The sequence below is a fragment of the Danio aesculapii genome, chromosome 11 (assembly GCF_903798145.1).
Source record: "Danio aesculapii chromosome 11, fDanAes4.1, whole genome shotgun sequence".
NCBI lineage: Eukaryota > Metazoa > Chordata > Actinopteri > Cypriniformes > Danionidae > Danio > Danio aesculapii.
The window spans coordinates 26,081,011-26,098,790 of NC_079445.1; the positions used below are offsets into that span (position 1 = coordinate 26,081,011).

Below are 17,780 nucleotides of genomic sequence, written 5' to 3' on the forward strand. Positions count from 1 at the left end.
TGTAAATCACAGACACAACTCAAAGGTCTCAAAGGTCAACCATTATCCACCCCTTCCACATAAATGTGGTTGTCATCTACCACCCACCGGGTACATTAGGTCACTTCTTAGATGAACTGAAGGGACACCCAGATTTGAAAGGTGGGTATTAGCATTTGAACCAGTGACCTCTTGATTTGCAATTCATTTTAACTCAATTAATTATGCTGTTTGGAAGAGACAACTCCAAGGTCTTGCCAAAGGGGGCACCATGATTTGAACGGGGGACCTCTTGATCTGCAGTCAAATGCCCTACCACTGAGCTTTATCCCCTCTTCAAATAAGACTTTTAGTATACACTCTTTATGAATAGACATGATATGATTTATGATACATTCTATACATATACACACACACGATACTCTCCATACATATGCACACATCATACACATTTGATACCGTCTATACATATACACTCGATACATATGCACGTTTGATGACGTTTTTTCATGTACACATTCTGTCAGAAAGCCTGTCCTAGGAACCTAAGTTAGTAATTGTTTCCCGCACGGACATTTTTACATGACGCACACCAATACGGACTGAATGCCATTCACTGTTTATGCTGCAGGTTATGCTCTGCAAATGTTTATGTTATACAAGTGAGTACATATACATGTTTGATTCTGATTATTATATGTCATGCATGTTATTAGTCACTTTAGTGTTTATGACGATCGTTTTTCCCGTTAATTTCGAGTAAGGTGAAGCTGCAGGCCCGGAGACTCAACTGCGCGCTCAGACCTGCGCGCACAGACCTGCACTTCCAGACCTACCGTTTTCTCAGACAGTGCCACCTGCTGTTGGGTTTGGTGAAGCGGCAGGTACGGAGACCCAACTGCACGCTCAGACCAGCACTTTCTAGCAAGTAGCAACATCAGAAACGCCAGTAAGGTTATTGATTATTAAAGTGATTCCTGAAAAATACCAGGTTTTATGGCATAAATCAATGTGGTGTAAAATATTACACTAAACAAACAAACATTTATTTCAGTGTTTGATTTGGTCAAAATTAGTGTCAAAAGAGCATTATTGTATGATATTTACAGCTTGCTCTTATTTTATGTATTATTGTACCATTCTGGGACAATTTTCTAGCAATTTTTTCTGGCAAAAAAACAAACTTTAAGGTAAAAATGTTAAAATAAAATGTTTAATATATAACGCAATTAGTATTTGTAACATATTTTTGTGCTATGTAGGTCTACTGTACATATTACTGTATTATCTATCTGAAAGTGCTACCAAAGACAATTACAGTAACACAATAACAGTTTATCAGTTATTAATACGTTCTGTAATGATTACAAATACGTTTTTTGGAAATATTATTGTTATTCTGCATAGAATTTACAATATGAGATCTCTTAGGTTAAATCAAAAATAATTTGCTTGTGGTGTGTGTTTTCTCCCAGATGGATATTACAATTTAAAAAGGGGCTCTCTGCCAACACTAACACAGTGCACCAAAGACTGCAGATATTTCCAGTTTCTTTTACTCGAGAAATGAAAAATCTCCCTAACAAGAATGTAAAGCATTTATTTTATTTGATGTTATTTCCTACATAAAAAATAATTATTACTCCACTTATTATTTTTCACCATTTTTCTCTGCATTGTTTACAGCTTGACTTGTAGGACCTCATGATAAAGTACACAAAAAATAAAGTTTGCTGTGAGAAAATTACCCAGAGTACTATAGTTTATTGTATGTAAAGAAATGTATCGTATATGAAGATAATATTCATTCCCTCAACTCAATACTAAACAGTGATAAATCCTTAATGATAAAAAACAACAACAAATGTCTGAAAATACTGAAGTAACTGAACAATATCTATTTACAAATACAATTTATACAAATACAACAGAATTAATGCGTTAAATCAAAATCTAGTGTGTTTAATATTTCATATAATTATGTATTCAATCATAGCGTAATATTTTATAGTAGAAAAAAATTGTTTTAATTACAATTTAGAAGCAGCTGAATTCAGGTTAGTCGATCTTTTAAACAGCAGGTGGCACTGGAAGGTCTGGAAGTGCAGGTCTAGCCGTCTAAGCGAGCAGGTCTGAGCGTGCGGTTGGGTCTCCGGGCCTGCAGCTTCATACTGTTGTTAATTTCGGCCGTAATTTGCCGATCTAATTTGCTGAGTCATCGCCCTCCACACTAATGCTACGTGCGAATGTGGCCAGTGTTTGTTTACATAACGATTTATAGTGCTGTGTTATTTAGTTTACTGTTGTATTTCAGTTCATTTCATTGCTATAACAGGCGGAAATACAGACTTTGTCATGTATATCTTGTATTGTGTTAGTTAATATTTCTCAGTGTGTTAGTACAATAAGACACAAATGTTAGATGAATATTTTTGGTAAATTATTTCTCTTTATTTCCTTTTGTAGACCACACACACACACATTTTTTGCAATATCTCCAGTGCATACCTCAGCTGCATGTTCAGGACAGAAAATAAATGCTCATCAGAAAAAATCTCTTCTCCACTCTTGATTTTCTAAACGAAATCAGATCCATATTTGGCCGCCTCAGCCAGCTAAAATCTTGAATGTAGTGGGACTTCACTACACATTCTATGCAAATAGACACATGATACACTCGAACTTCATACATATACACACATGATATATTCTGTACATATCCTCGCCATACATGATACATTCTTTACATACATATTATACACTCATGTCAGGGTTTGGGATAGAACCTGGGTCTCTGGTGTGAAAGATGAGTCACATACCTCTGAGCTACACATGATACACTGTTTACGTACCATACATATGCACATGTGATACATTCTATACATGGTACACATACACAGGAGAGACACTCTATACATGAACACAATACACTTTCTACATATACACATATGATATATTCTATACATATACACAGGAAAGACACTATACACTTTCTACATATACACTTCATATGCACACATGAATCACGCTATATATATATATACAATATACTCCCTACATATACACGTCATACATATTTGTTACATTCTAACCATATACTCCACACATGATATATTCTATACATATAGACACTATGCATTCGAATTTCATACATGTACACAGGAGAGACACTCCATATGATACACTCCATATGCACACATTATATATTTTATACATATACACTCCATACATCACACATGATACATTCTTTACATACAGGATACAGTCCATACATATGCAGACATCATACATTCTATACATGATACACTCATCTCAGGGTTTGGGATAGAACCCGGGTCTCTGGTGTGAAAGGTGAGTCACATACCTCTGAGCTACTGAGCTGTACATGATACACTGTTTACGTATACACACCATACATATGCACATCTGATACATTCTATGCATATACACACACGATACATGCCATACATATGCACACATATACACTCTATAGATATACACAGGAGAGACACTCTATACATGAACACAATACACTTTCTACATATACACATATGATATATTCTATACAAAGACACTCAATACATGATACATATACACATGATACATTCTATTCATACACACGGTACACGCCATACATATGCACTCTATAGATATACACAGGAGAGACACTATACATGAACACGATACACTTTCTACATATACACATGATAAACTTCATTTGCACACATAATATATTCTATACATACACACTCCATACATATGCACACATGATACATTCTATACATATGAACATGATGCACTCTATACATATGCACACATGAATCATGCTATACATATATACACACACACACACGATATACTCCCTACATATACACTCTATACATTCTATCAATATACACACATGATACATTCTATACGTATACACACTAAACATTCGAACTCAATACATATACATTCTATACATTTTGCCAAAGGGGGCAAATGGATTTGAAACGGAGTCCTCTTGTTCTGCACTCAAGTGCTTCACCACTGAGCTATACCCCATCACAAAAGAAGACTTTTGGAATAGCAAAAAAAGACTCTTTCATCAAGGCCTGTTTGTAAATTATGTCTTTAGGAAGAGCCAAAACCAATGTGCCAAACCCAGGGTCGAGGTAAATTATGGACGCAATTCCAAGTACTTGCCAAAGGGGCACCCGGATTTGAAAGGTGAGTATTAGCATTTGAACCAGTGACCTCTTGATCTGCAGTCAAATGCTCTCCACTGAGCTATACCCCACCGCCCCTAAAAAAGACTTTTAGTATAGCAAAAAAAAGACTCTTTCATCAAGGTCTGTTTGTAAAAGTAATTTGCAAATAAAAAAGCAATTAATTATGCTGTTTGGAAGAGCCAAATTCCTTGTGCCAACCCGAGGGTCGAGGTAAATTACAGAGACAATTCCAAGGTCTTGCCAAAGGGGGCACCTGGATTTGAAAAAGGGACCTCTTGTTCTGCACTCAATTGCTCCACCACTGACCTATACCCCGTCACAAAAGAAGACTTTTGGTATAGCAAAAAAAGACTCTTTCATCTAGGGGCGTTGCGAGGGGGGGGCTTTGGGGGCTTAAGCCCCTGATGTATTGTCAAAAAGCCCCTGATCTTTTTGAAAATGTTGCATTTAAACAAAAATGTTGTATATAATATTTATTTTGTTATCTAAGTACTTAAAATAATCACATACATCACGCACATTCCTGCTCAATGCCAACGGAGCGTTTGTGTCGGGTAATTAGTCAGCTGTTCAGCAGTACCGGTTTCTACCAGCAGGTGGGAGTGGCACTGTTGGCAAACGGCAAGTGTTAAAAAAATCCCGCCACTGCACCATCCATTGATTCAGTCATCATTCATTATTATGAGGAGCTGAAGCTGATGAGGTAATATTACAACTTTTTAGCGAAACTGAATAGTTCTAACTACTGATAAAGCTTAGTAATTGTTTTTGCTTTAAAAAATGTGTGTAGTTTTGTTGAAAGAAAATAACTTATCATTAAAATGTGCGTCATAAATGTAAATAGATGCAAGTTAGTCAGAAAAACGTAAATTGTAGCTTTCTAGATATGATATAGATATCTAGACATTTTTATCTAGATGATATAGCCAGTAATATCTCACATTCTGTAGTTAAATCACTGTGAGTTCATGCATCAAGCTTATTATTTTTATAGCTAACGTTACTGTAATATGCTATGCCAGTTAGCATCAGATTATAAATCCACTTTATTCCTATGAAAATACCTAATATGGCTGGAAGAACACATATAAACCATTTATTGTCGCAATAGTGTAAATGATCTGTTAAAGCCATTTTATGTTTATTCAGATCTTATTTTCATGCATTCAACTACAGCAATAGCTGGATGCCTTCATCCATATCAGGGATTTCTTACTACTTTTGTGAGGCATATATGGAATTTCTGCTCAAGCATGAATGAAAAACAGGCATTACATGCATTTAAAATGCCACAATGCCCACATCATCCTATTTTGAGAAAGACTGGAAAAAAACTCCCTCCAAAGAAGTTTGAAGTAAAGATATTTCTAGCATATAGATCTTTATTTTAATATTTTTTTACTATTTTTGATGCAATTTTTATTATATTAAAATAGCCATTGATTATCAGTATTTTGACTTCTTTGGGGCTAAGCCCCTTATCCCTTTCAACCCTAGCAACGCCCCTGCTTTCATCAAGGTCTGTTTGTTAATTAATTTGCAAAAAAACATTTGATTATGCTGTTTGGAAGAGACAAATCCAAAAATCCAATGTGGGTCAATGTAAATAACAGACACAACTCCAATGTCTTGCCAAAGGGGGCACCCGGAGTTGAACAAGTGACTTCTTGAGCTGCTGTCAAATGCTCTACCACTGAGTTATACCCCCTCTTGAGAAAAGACTTTTGGTATAGCAAAAAAAGACTTTCATCAAGGTCTGTTTGTAAAAGTAATTTGCAAATAAAAAAGCATTTAATTATGCTGTTTGGAAGAGCTAAATTCATTGTGCCAACCCGAGGGTTGAGATAAATTACAGAGACAATTCCAAGGTCTTGCCAAGGGGGGCACCTGGATTAGAATCAGGGTCCTCTTGTTCTGAAGTCAACTGCTCTACCACTGAGCTATAACCCATCACAAAACAAGACTTTTGGTATAGCAAAAAAAACTGTCTTTCATCAAGGTCTGTTTGTTAATTGATTTGCAAAAAAAAAGCAATTGATTATGCTGTTTGGAAGAGACCAATGTAATGTGCCAAATCCAGGGTAAATGCAAATCACAGACACAACTCGAAGGTCTTGCCAAAGTGGGCACCTAGGTTTCAACCAGGGACCTCTTGATCTGCAGTCAAATGCTCTACCACTGAGATATACCCCCTCTTAAAAAAGACTTTTGGTATAGCAAAAAAGACTCATCAAGGTCTGTTTGTAAAAGTAATTTGCAAATAAAAAAGCAATTAATTACGCTGTTTGGAAGAGCCAAATCCAACATGCCAAACCCAGGGTCAAGGTAAATCACAGTTGCAGTTCCAAGGTCTTGGCAACGGTGGCATTTGCATTTGAACCGGGGACCTCTTGATTGAAAGGGGGCACCTGGATTTGAATCAGGGACGTCTTGATCTGTAGTCAAATGCTCTACCATTGAGCTACAGTTCCTCTTAAAAGAAGACTTTTGGTATAGCAAAAAAAAGACTCTTTCATCAAGGTCTGTTTGTAAAAGTAATTTGCAAATACAAAAGCAATTAATTATGTTGTTTCTAAGAGCCAAATCCAATGTGCCAAACCCATGGTCAAGGTAAATCACAGACACAATTCCAAGGTCTTGGCAAAGGTGGCATTTGCATTTGAACTGGGGACCTCTTGATTTGCAGTAAAATGCTCTACAACTGAACTGTACCCCCATGAAATAGTAAACCTTTAGTATAACAAAAACAAAACACTCTTTCATAAAAGTCTGTTTATAAAATTAATTTGCAAAAAAAAAGCAATAGACTATGTCTTTAGGAAGTGCCATATGCAATGTGCCAAACTGAGGGTGGAGGTAAATTACAGACACAATTCCAAGGTCTTGCCAAAGGGGGCACCAGGATCTGAACCAGGGACCACTTGATCTGAGCTATACCCCCTTAAAAAAGAAGACTTTTGGTGTAGCAAAAAACGACTCTTTCATCAAGGTCTGTTTGTAACAAGCGGTAACCTCCAGCTCTCCCCGGGGAAGCCAATACAGAAGTAACTAAAACTGCAATTCATCGACTCGCCTTGGGGGGCTGGCTCCAGAAAGTCCAGGTCATTTCTGACTGCAATGGGAAATTGGCCATTTTTACAGCTGTTAAAAACATGCTTACAGCCTGGTACAAAAGATGGCTTTGGTGCATATAGCCATGATTAACCTTCATAACAACTATGAGGGGGGGGGGGGGATTACTTTTATAACTCATCCATTTCGTTTTATTTTGTTATATTAAGTCTGCATAATTAAAGGCGTGGCCACTTGAGTGACATCTAGGTCTTGCTGCTCGCTGTCTAGTCACCTCAGCTAATTACGGCTAATTAGCCGATGAACTCGGCATATACATCGCATTTTTGTGTTGGTTAATGTTTCTTTACACAGTCAATTGCCTTTTGGGATTATTTCCTACAATTATTAGATGATGTGGCATGCTGTGTGCACTTAATTGTGCTCACAAACCATTCACGTGGCCTTCGTTTCCCTGGTCAGTGAAATTATACTTATACCATCTCTATAAATGTATTTGTTTTAGTTAAGATCATTTATCATTTATAATGTTCTTTAGAGCTGTAATGCCCTCCAGAATCTGACAGATTGATTAGCTATAAGCTCTAGAACGGTCATCTGAAACGTTTTCATACAGTGTTATGCCTGGATTTCATCAATAGTCCTGCATTTACCAACACAGACTATAATTGAAGTGTTTGGATGTATTTCGCTTTTCCTCCAGTTGAAAAACATCATAAGAACAATGTTCAGTGACTAATTGTGTTACAACAGTGTTATTAAAAGTCTAAACACTTTATGGATATAGTGTACAGCCAAACACATGTGGTCAGAATACAAACGAGTCGCAGGTAATAAAGTATTGTGTTCTCCCAAAGTAAGCTCTGTCTAAACCAGGTCCAAGCAAAATGCCAGCAAGTGTCTGTAGCTCCGCTCATTCTCCGCCTCTTTGGCCTTGTTTGGTATCCCGCCGTGGGTGCGATGACGCGCGAACAAAATGGCAACGGTTGGCCGCGCCTACTTGTAGCTTTGTTTGCGCTCTTCAGAAACCTATGGGTGACGTCACGGATACTACATCCATGTATTTTACAGTCTATGGTTTGTAAAAGTAATTTGCAAAAAAAAAAAAAAAGAAATTAATTAATTCTCCCTTTTTGGGAGATCCAAATTCGTGGTGCCAAAACAAGGGTTGAGGTAAGTTACAGGGACAATTCCAAGATCTTGCCAAATGGGGCACCCGGATTTGTACCAATGACCTCTTGATCTGCAGTCAAATGCTACACCACTGAGCCATACCCCCTTAAAAAAAGACTTTTGGTATAGCAAAAAAGACTTTTTCATCAAGGTCTGTATGTAAAAGTAATTTGCAAAAAAAAAGCAATTAATTATGCTGTTTGGAAGAGCCAAATTTAACATGCCAAACCAAGGGTCGAAGTAAATTAGAGTGAGAATTCCAAGGTCTTGCCAAAGGGGTCACATGGATTTGCACCAGGGAACTCTTGATCTGCAGTCAAATGTTCTATCACTGAGCTATACGCCCTCATAAAACAAGAGTTTTGGTATAGCAAAAAAAGACTCTTTCATCAAGGTCTGTTTGTAAATTATGTCTTTAGGAAGAGCCGAATTCAATGTGCCAAACCCAGTGTCGAGGTGAATTGTGAACCTATTCCAAGGTCTTGTCAAAGGAGGTACCCATATTTGAACCGGGCTCCACTTGATCTGCAGTCAAATGCTCTACCACTGAGCTATACCCCCATGAAACAGTAAACCCTTGGTATAGCAAAAACAAAACACTCTTTCATAAAGGTCTGTTTATAATATTAATTTGCAAAAAAAAAAAAAAAAAAAAGCAATTGATTATGTCTTTAGGAAGAGCCAAATTAAATGTGCCAAACCGAGGGTCAAGGTAAATTACACATAAACGTAGACCTTTGGTATAGCAAATAAAGAATATTTCATCAAGATCTGTTTGTAAAAGTAATTTGCAAAACAAAAAAAAACAAAAAAACAATTGATTATGCCGTTTGGAAGAGCCAAATTCAACGTGCCAAATCCAGGGTCAAGGTAAATTACAGATACAATTGCAAGGTCTTGCCAAAGGGGGCACACTGCAAAATAGCAAAAAATAGCAAAAAAAAAAAAAACTCGTTCATCAAGGTCTGTGTATAAAAGTAATTTGCAAAAAAAAGCAATTGATTATGTTTTTTTTTTTTAGAATATACAAAAGGTACACAATTTGAGATAATGCAAATACAAAGAAAATGAAACAATAACAAAAATGCAAAAAACAACAACAATACATTCAAATAACGGCAGGTGCGTGTGTTTGAGTGTGTGTGTGTGCATGTGTGCATGTAAAGGTAACTTGGTAAACAGGTCAGAGTACATACAAAAGGAACAATGACAGTCACTAAATGAAGCAAGTAACATATATAAGGAGTGACAACAATGCTAGTGATATAATGATAGTAATAATGACAGTAAACAAGCAAGAAAGGACAACAGTAATAATCATTAACAACAACCACTACAATAATAAAAATAATAATAATAAAAATAAATCCCATGTACTACACCAACTACTACTACAGAGAGTTTCTAATGCTACAACTATTAGAGTTTTCTGCTACTACAGCCACAACCACTACTACTCCTACAAAGTGTACTACTACTGAACCTATTACAACGACTACTACCACTGCTACTACTACTACATCTACTACTGATACTACTACAGAAATGACTGCTACTACAACATCTACATCAACAACGTCCACTGCTTCTGATACTACTACACTGACAACGACTACTACTACTACTACACATCCACTACTTCTGATACCACTATACCAACGACATCTACTACTACAGATACTACTTCAACTGCTACTTCAAAAACCCAAACTACAACTTCAACCACTACTGCTACTACTATGACTACTACTACAACTACAGCAACCTGAATAATGACAATGGTAGAAATACTTGTAATAATGATAATGAGGAGATAACAGGACAAGTCAGGACAGTACTAATAATAATTGATTATGTCTTTAGGAAGAGCCAAATTCAATTTGCCAAACCAAGCGTCGAGGTATATTACAGATACAATTCCAAGGTCTTGCTAAAGGTGGCATTAGCATTTGAGTCAGTGACCTCTTGATCAGCAGTCAAATGGTCTACCACTGAGCTATAGAGCCACCTGAAAGTGTGTGTTTGGTATAGCAAAAAAAAAAAAAACACTCTTCCATTAAGGTCTGTTTGTAAAATTAATGTGTAAAACATGCAATTGATTATGTCTTTAGGAAGAGCCAAATTCAATGGGCCAAACCGAGGGTGGCGGTAAATTACAGACACAATTCCAAGGATTCGACAAAGGAGGCAGCTGGATTAGAATCAGGGACCTCTGGATTTGCAGTCAAGTGCTCTACCACTGAGCTATACCCTCATGAAACAGTAAGCCTTTGGTATAGCAAAAAAAAAAAACACTCTTTCATTAAAGTCTGTTTATAAAATTCATTTGCAAAAAAAAAGCAATTACTTATGTCTTTAGGAAGAGCCAAATTCAATGTGCCAAACAAGGGTTGAGGTAAATTACAGACACAATTCCAAGATCTTGCCAAAGTTGGCATTAGCATTTGAATCAGTGACCTCTTGATCTGCAGTCAAATGCTCTACCACAGAGCTATACTCTTCATAAAACGAAAAATTTGGTACAGCAACAAAAAAAAAAACACACACACACTTTTTCATTAAGGTCTGTTTGTAAAATTAATTTGCAAAAAAAAAAAAAAAAAGCAATTGTTTATGTCTCTAGGAAGAGCCAAATTCAATGTGCCAAACCGAGGATAGAGATAAATTACAAACACAATTCCAATGTCTTTCCAAAGTATGCACCCGGCCCTTACAGAAAAGTCACATGAATTTCACGTGTGATCACATGTGACCACATGTGAAGTTCATGTGATCACATGTGGCCACATGTGAAGTAAATAGGTGCATTCGACTTCATGCAGCGATGCACAGATCGAGACCAAAGCGGTGCATGCTGGTTAGAAATTTTGTCCGGACTGATGCTGCGCCGACACCACGTGACTGTCACGTGTGGCATCAAAGTACAGCGACATCGCTCCGAGATCAAACTACTGATTAAGGCCCTGCAGCATCTGAAGAGCGACTGCAGGAGCTGTGATGACGACACCGATATTACACGATTGGCCGAGTTCACCGCATGACAACAACCACGTGTGTTTCAGGTTTATTATTGGACAACTTCCGATTCAAAAGTTTTAAAACAAACAATTTACTTTTCATACCCTGTCTATCTTGTAAACATCATGCTTATTAAAAGAGTACAAATATTTTCTGCAGTAATCATCTTTTGGTAAATAATCTGGTTATAAAGGCTGGCTTGTTTGCACAGGTTTATTTTCAACCTTTTTTATACAGACTATTTACTGCATTCAGCTCTATGAGCGATTTAAATGATATATTTTAGTGAATAACCTAAATATTAACTCAAATAAGTCTTACAGACTTGAAATAAAATAATTGTAATCATTGATCCTGCCACACTAAAGCTTTCTTAACAAATTACGTTAAATAACTATTTTTATAAATAATTCTAAAATGATTTTTAGGATTAGAAAATATATATATTATTTCCTGTTTAGCCATTTGTACCTGGTCTTTCTGGGAAACCTCTACTTAAAGTGTAGCATAGAGGTAAAGTTGGTTTTATATTCGGATATTCAGACATTCTCCTCAATAATATAATTTCAGAAAAGTATTCTTTGCAAATTCTAAATAGGGAAATCATATTAGCAACAAATGAACTTCAAAGTACAACATTGTTTACAGTGAATTAGATAGTATTAATGTTGTTTAGAAGTCATACTTGCATGCTAATTCCGATCGAATATTCAAAGTAACATGGTAAACAATATAGGGACTTATAAATGAACGAATGTGCGAATATAAAACCAACTTTACCTCTATAAGTGTAGCTCACTTTTTTTAGGAGTGTCCTTTTGTTCAATCTTTTTGGATTAAAATGCTTTTTAATAAATGCTTTTATTATCTAAAATAATCTTCATCATTGTTTAAGACTTCATCAAAACGCCTTGTTTTGGGTTTTACATTAATGTATATTGTAAAGTTTTATATCTATGAATTTAAATAAATGTAAACCCCTTTTTAGCCTATTCAAACTAGGAGTATTAGCCTAGAGTGATGTTTCCGAACTCCGAGAATTTGTGCTTATTGCTTTGTATTTAATAGACCTGTTCGTTTTTATGTTTATATTATTCTCTCGTTTCCCCTTATTTCTCTCCTGCGTTTGTTATATATTTAATTCATAATTCCCTTGTTGTTTATAAATGAACTATAGTTTGTAGAGACTATTCTGTTTTATTTGTAAATCTTTTGTTGTTTTAAATAAAAACAAATAAAACAAATGATGATGACGCCATGTGATCGGTCATCACATGTGATTGAGTCAAGTCTCGTGAGGCAGTTCCCGCTGAAAATCCTGTAAAGCCCCATTGTTTAAGTTTATTAGTCATTTACTTATTAACTGAAGGGTACCAGAACATCTGCGGCCAAAGTATTGGTTAGAATAGTCAAAAATCAGTTGCCGCTCTGTTATCCTGATGGTATAAGCCAGGGGTCACCAATCTCGGTCCTGGAGGGCCAGTGTCCCTGCAGGATTTAGCTCCAACTTGCCTCATGACACCTGAATGGGTGTTTCAAGTATACTTAGTAAGACCTTGATTAGCTTGTTCAGGTGTGTTTGATTAGGGTTGGAGCTAAAATCTGCAGGACACCGGCCCTCCAGGAACAAGTTTGGTGACCACTGGTATAAGCCCTCAAGCCAGTTCAATGACAGACAATTTGACTCCCAGTTTCCGAGATTTCAGATTCAGCTCGTGTTGTTCACTGCAATATGCCCATGAGTTCCTTCAGTAGTTTCTTTTATTAAAAATAAGTTTTGTGTTTTTTTTCATCCAGATTACGAGATCAAGTCATTAACCAAGAGGACAAACTCGTCAAAGCAAAACTCACTTTCCCTTGGCTTATTTCCTTTTTATCATGGGTCATCACAGCGGAATGAACTAACAATTCCTGTGGTACATGCTTTTTTCACCAGATGCTCTTCCATGCAGAATTTCATCTAATTGACCGGTGCACCTGAAGAAAACCCATGCAAACATGGGGTGAACATGCAAACTCCACACCTGGGACTCGAACCAGTGACCTTCTTGCTGTGAGGCGACAGTGCTAACCATGAAGCCACCATGCCACCTTATATTGTATTCACATTATATTAGTGACAGTTTTCCCTTCATGGTATTTCAGTAAATAATTGTTATTTTATATAATTGACAATAAATTGTTTGTATTTATATTGCAGTTTAAGAATAATTTATGTTCACACTAATGCTCAAATTTTATGGTGTGAAGTACACAGGAGAAAAGCCAAGAGTTTCACATGAGAATGCATGTTTTAATGTTCACAGTCAAAATTCCAAATACACATGTTTTCCCATGTGATCACTTGTGAATGCACATGTTATCACATGTGAATTCACACAAAAGCATTCCAAATACACATGTTTTCTCATGTGATAACATGTGGTTCACATTAAAATGCACGTGTTTCACATGTTATCACATGTGAATTCACCCAAAAGTGTTTCAAATACACACGTTTTCCCTTGTGATCACATGTGGTTCACATGAAAATGCACGTGTTTCACATGTGAATTCACACAAAAGCGTTCCAAATACACACATTTTCCCATGTGGTTCAAGTGTTTCACATGCAATCGTGTGAAATTTCTGTAACAGTGATTTGAACCAGGGACCTCTTGATCTGTAGTCAAACGCTCCACCACTGAGTTATAGCCCTCATAAAGTTAGGCCTTTGGTATAGCAAAAAAAAAAAAAAAACAGTCTTTCATTAAGGTCTGTTTGTAATATTAATTTGCAAAAAAAAGCAATTGGTTATGTCTTTAGGAAGAGCCAAATTCAATGTGCCAAACCCAGGGTCGACGTAAATTACAGACACAATTCCAAGATCTTGCCAAAGGGGGCACCCATATTTGAACAAGGGACCTCTTGATTTGCAGTCAAATGCTCTACCACTGAGCTATACCCCCATGAAACAGTAAATATTTGGTATAGCAAAAACAAAACACTCTTTCACAAAGGTCTGTTTATAAAATTAATTTACAAAAAGAAAAGCAATTGATTATGCTGTTTTGAATAGCCAAATTCAATGTGCCAAACCCAGAGCCAAGGTAAAATACAGACACAATTCCAAGGTCTTGCCAAAGAAGGTATTCGCATTTGAACTGGTGACTTTTTGATCTGCAGTCAAATGCTCTACCAATGAGCTTTACCCAGATGAAACAGCAAACCTTTGGTATAGTAAAAACAAAACACTCTTTCACAAAGGTCTGTTTATAAAATTAATTTGCAAAAAAAAGCAATTGATTATGTCTTTAGGAAGAGCTAAATTCAATGTGCCAAACCGAGGGTCAAAGTAAATTAAAGACACAATTCCAAGGTCTTGACAAAAGGGGGGACCGAGATTTGGACCGGGGACCTCTTGGTCTGCAGTCAAATGCTCTACCACTAAGGTACAGCACGACATAAATGTAGACTTTTGGTATCGCAAAAAAAAAAGACTTTCATCAAGGTCTGTTTAAAAAAGTAATCTGCAAAAAAATCATGGTCTGTTTGTAAATTTTATTTGCAAAAAAAAGCAATTGATTATGTAGTTTAGAAGAACCGTTTTCAATGTGCCAAATCTAGGGTCAAGGTACATTAAAGACACAATTCCAAGGTCTTTAGGAAGAGCCAAATTCAATGTGCCAAACCGAGGGTCGAGGTAATTTACAGACACAATTCGAAGGTCTTGCCAAAGGTGGCATTTGAACCTCTTGATCTGCAGTCAAATACCACTGAGCTATATTCCCATGGAAGACTAAACCTTTGGTATAGCAAAAACAAAACACTCTTTCATTAGGGTCTGCTTATAATTTTATTTGCAAAAAAAAATAATTTGATTATGTCTTTAGGAAGAGCCAAATTCAACATGCCAAACTGAGGGTCAAGGTAAATTACAGACACAATACCGATGTTTTGCTAAAGTGTGCACTTTGGATTTGAACCAGGAACCTCTTAAGCTGCAGTCAAACACTCTACCACTGAGCTACACCCACAAATAAAGTAGCCTTTTAGTATAGCAAAAAAAAAAAAAAAAACTTTCATCGAGGTCTGTTTGTAAAAGTGATTTGCAAAAAAAAAAAAAAAGCAATTGATTATGCCGTTTGGAAGAACCAATTTCAATGTGCCAAAGCCAGTGTCAAGGTAAATTGCAGACACAATTCCAAGGTCTTGCCAAAGGGGTAAGTGGATAGGAACCGCTGAAGTCTTAATCTGCAGTCAAGCGCTCCATCACTCAGCTATACCTAGTGGTGGGCAAAACGAGGCTTCATGAAACACTGACACAGTTGAACCAAATGTGTCGAAGCTTCGAAACGTTTCGAAACCCCACTCTATGGTGAAATCTAGTGGTCATTTTTATATATTGCACTGGAACAGCTTCAGCAAAGAACAGTTGAGCAAATTGAGGTATTAAACCCCACTTCGTAGCTTTGAATGTCTGAACGATTTAGCTGAGTGGTTAGGGTTTCTGACTCCAGTACAGGGATAGCGTGTTCGTATCCAGGCTATTACAGCTATTTTGAAATGCTTTAATATCAGTTTGAAATGCTTTTTTCTTGTATCGTTTTGTTTTAACATTGGTCTGACATCCGAATAAACACTTTGTGAATAAATATGTCTTGTTTTGGTCATAAAACAGGGTTGTTGCTAGATCAGAGACGGTTGAGGCCAGAAGTTAACAAGAATTATTTATATTGTTCATTAAATTTCCCATTGTATTTTATTAGCGTCTACCCAAAACCTAAACCCCACCATCACAGTACTGTAAAAATAATTATTGTTTTACAGTGTTACAAAAATAATGCTAAATTGAAGGCGTATCAACAGCTGTATCCTATCTTGACTACACTATAAAACAGTAACATAATTAAAATAAATAAAATTCATGAATTCGGAGTATTTGTACAAGTCGGGATTCGAACCCAAAAGTTCTTTGAAGCATAGTATCAACGTGCACACGTATGGCCCTCTAGGCTATATGACACAGAAGTTTCAATGACTGTCAGTCAAATGCAGATTCGCCAGGTCTCGAAACGCTTCTGAAATGCCTGATGATTTGAATTGCTTTAGTCATGTGACCAGGTGTTTCGAAACACTTTAGTCACATGACCTGGGTGTTTTGGATCATGCTTCAGTGCAGTGTTTCGAAACACTTGGAGGTATGGGTAACTGCAACCTGGAGCAATGGGCGTGGCAAAATGTATGGGCGTGGTCAAAGGTTTTTTATTGGTCAAAAAAAAAATTTTCGGTTGGGGCGTGACAAAAGGTATTTCATTGGTCAAAGGTTTTATTCCGGTTAAATGCGTTCGCTCATCAGCAATCACCAAACGCGACGGTAAGATGTGTTGATGACAGCTGTAAACAGACGTGAATTAAGATAGTTTTGTTTTTCAATTAAAACTGGTAATTTGTTTAGGTGTTCGTTTTGTGCCAATATTTTTAGAATTCTACACATGGTACACAATCTTCTGCAAAGTCACAAACTTTGCACAGTTCATCACAAACGTAAGTACCATTTATTTTGCGTTATGCATTTTAAGATCATTTGTTTGGGTCATATGTGATGACGTGAACAGCAATCGCTCATAGATCTCTGACACTTGTCAGTGTGTACGTGCAAATTAGATGAATGTGAAATTGCATGTCACATGTAATTAGCATACTTTTCATCGATGCATATGGGGTTACATTTTTTGTTACATTTGAAACTTCTTATTTCAAACATGCTTTACAATAAATGGTTTTAATACATGACTTTTTTATCTGTTAATGATTTTTGCAAATTTATAGTTTATATTATATATTTCTTTACATGTTTGATGATATACATTTTTCTAACATTACCTAGGATATTCTAATGCAGTGTTTCGCCAATAACTGTGGAGTCTTTGTGCTTATGGTAAGTTTGACAATTTACATGGACAACCGCATTGGTAATTTAGAACTAAACAACATCTTTGACTTTCAGTATGCCTTGTACATCGCTCCTGAGGTTGAGTTTGACTATTCTTAGGTGAGTTTTTGCTCAATACATGTTAGCCTGTATAAAAGAAGAATTTTATCATTGTAGTAATTGTCTTTTTTATTTAAAACAGGCTAAATGACATGTATAAGGAGATGGTGGTGTGGGCTCCTACTTGAAAGCTCAGGGTAAATATTAAGTTTTTTTATACATTTAAAGTTATGTCAGTTAGCACTTTGCAATTAATTTTTTTTTCTCAAGATCTCCTTAGGAACGATAAAGGCCCAGAGAAGTGTGGAGCTTATCTTAGGCATCTGCGCTCTCAGTTCAATGCAAATATAATA

At 36.4% G+C, this 17,780-nt stretch overlaps 2 long non-coding RNA genes and 2 other non-coding genes across 4 annotated transcripts; 2 read left to right on the plus strand and 2 right to left on the minus strand.

The window, feature by feature from the left end:
- The first annotated feature begins 565 nt into the window (after positions 1–565).
- LOC130237400 (uncharacterized) lies at positions 566–13,645 on the plus strand. Its single transcript, XR_008838542.1, has 4 exons — positions 566–641; positions 4,097–4,188; positions 10,547–10,697; positions 13,251–13,645. It is a non-coding gene; the product is annotated as an uncharacterized LOC130237400 (long non-coding RNA).
- On the minus strand, positions 8,925–8,996 carry trnac-gca (transfer RNA cysteine (anticodon GCA)). The gene has a single exon. It is a non-coding gene; the product is annotated as a tRNA-Cys (tRNA).
- A 684-nt stretch (positions 13,646–14,329) lies between the features above and the next one.
- On the minus strand, positions 14,330–14,401 carry trnac-gca (transfer RNA cysteine (anticodon GCA)). Its single transcript has one exon. It is a non-coding gene; the product is annotated as a tRNA-Cys (tRNA).
- Positions 14,402–16,733: 2,332 nt separating this feature from the next.
- LOC130237792 (uncharacterized) lies at positions 16,734–17,780 on the plus strand. Its single transcript, XR_008838575.1, has 5 exons — positions 16,734–16,809; positions 16,918–16,979; positions 17,323–17,487; positions 17,570–17,624; positions 17,698–17,780. It is a non-coding gene; the product is annotated as an uncharacterized LOC130237792 (long non-coding RNA).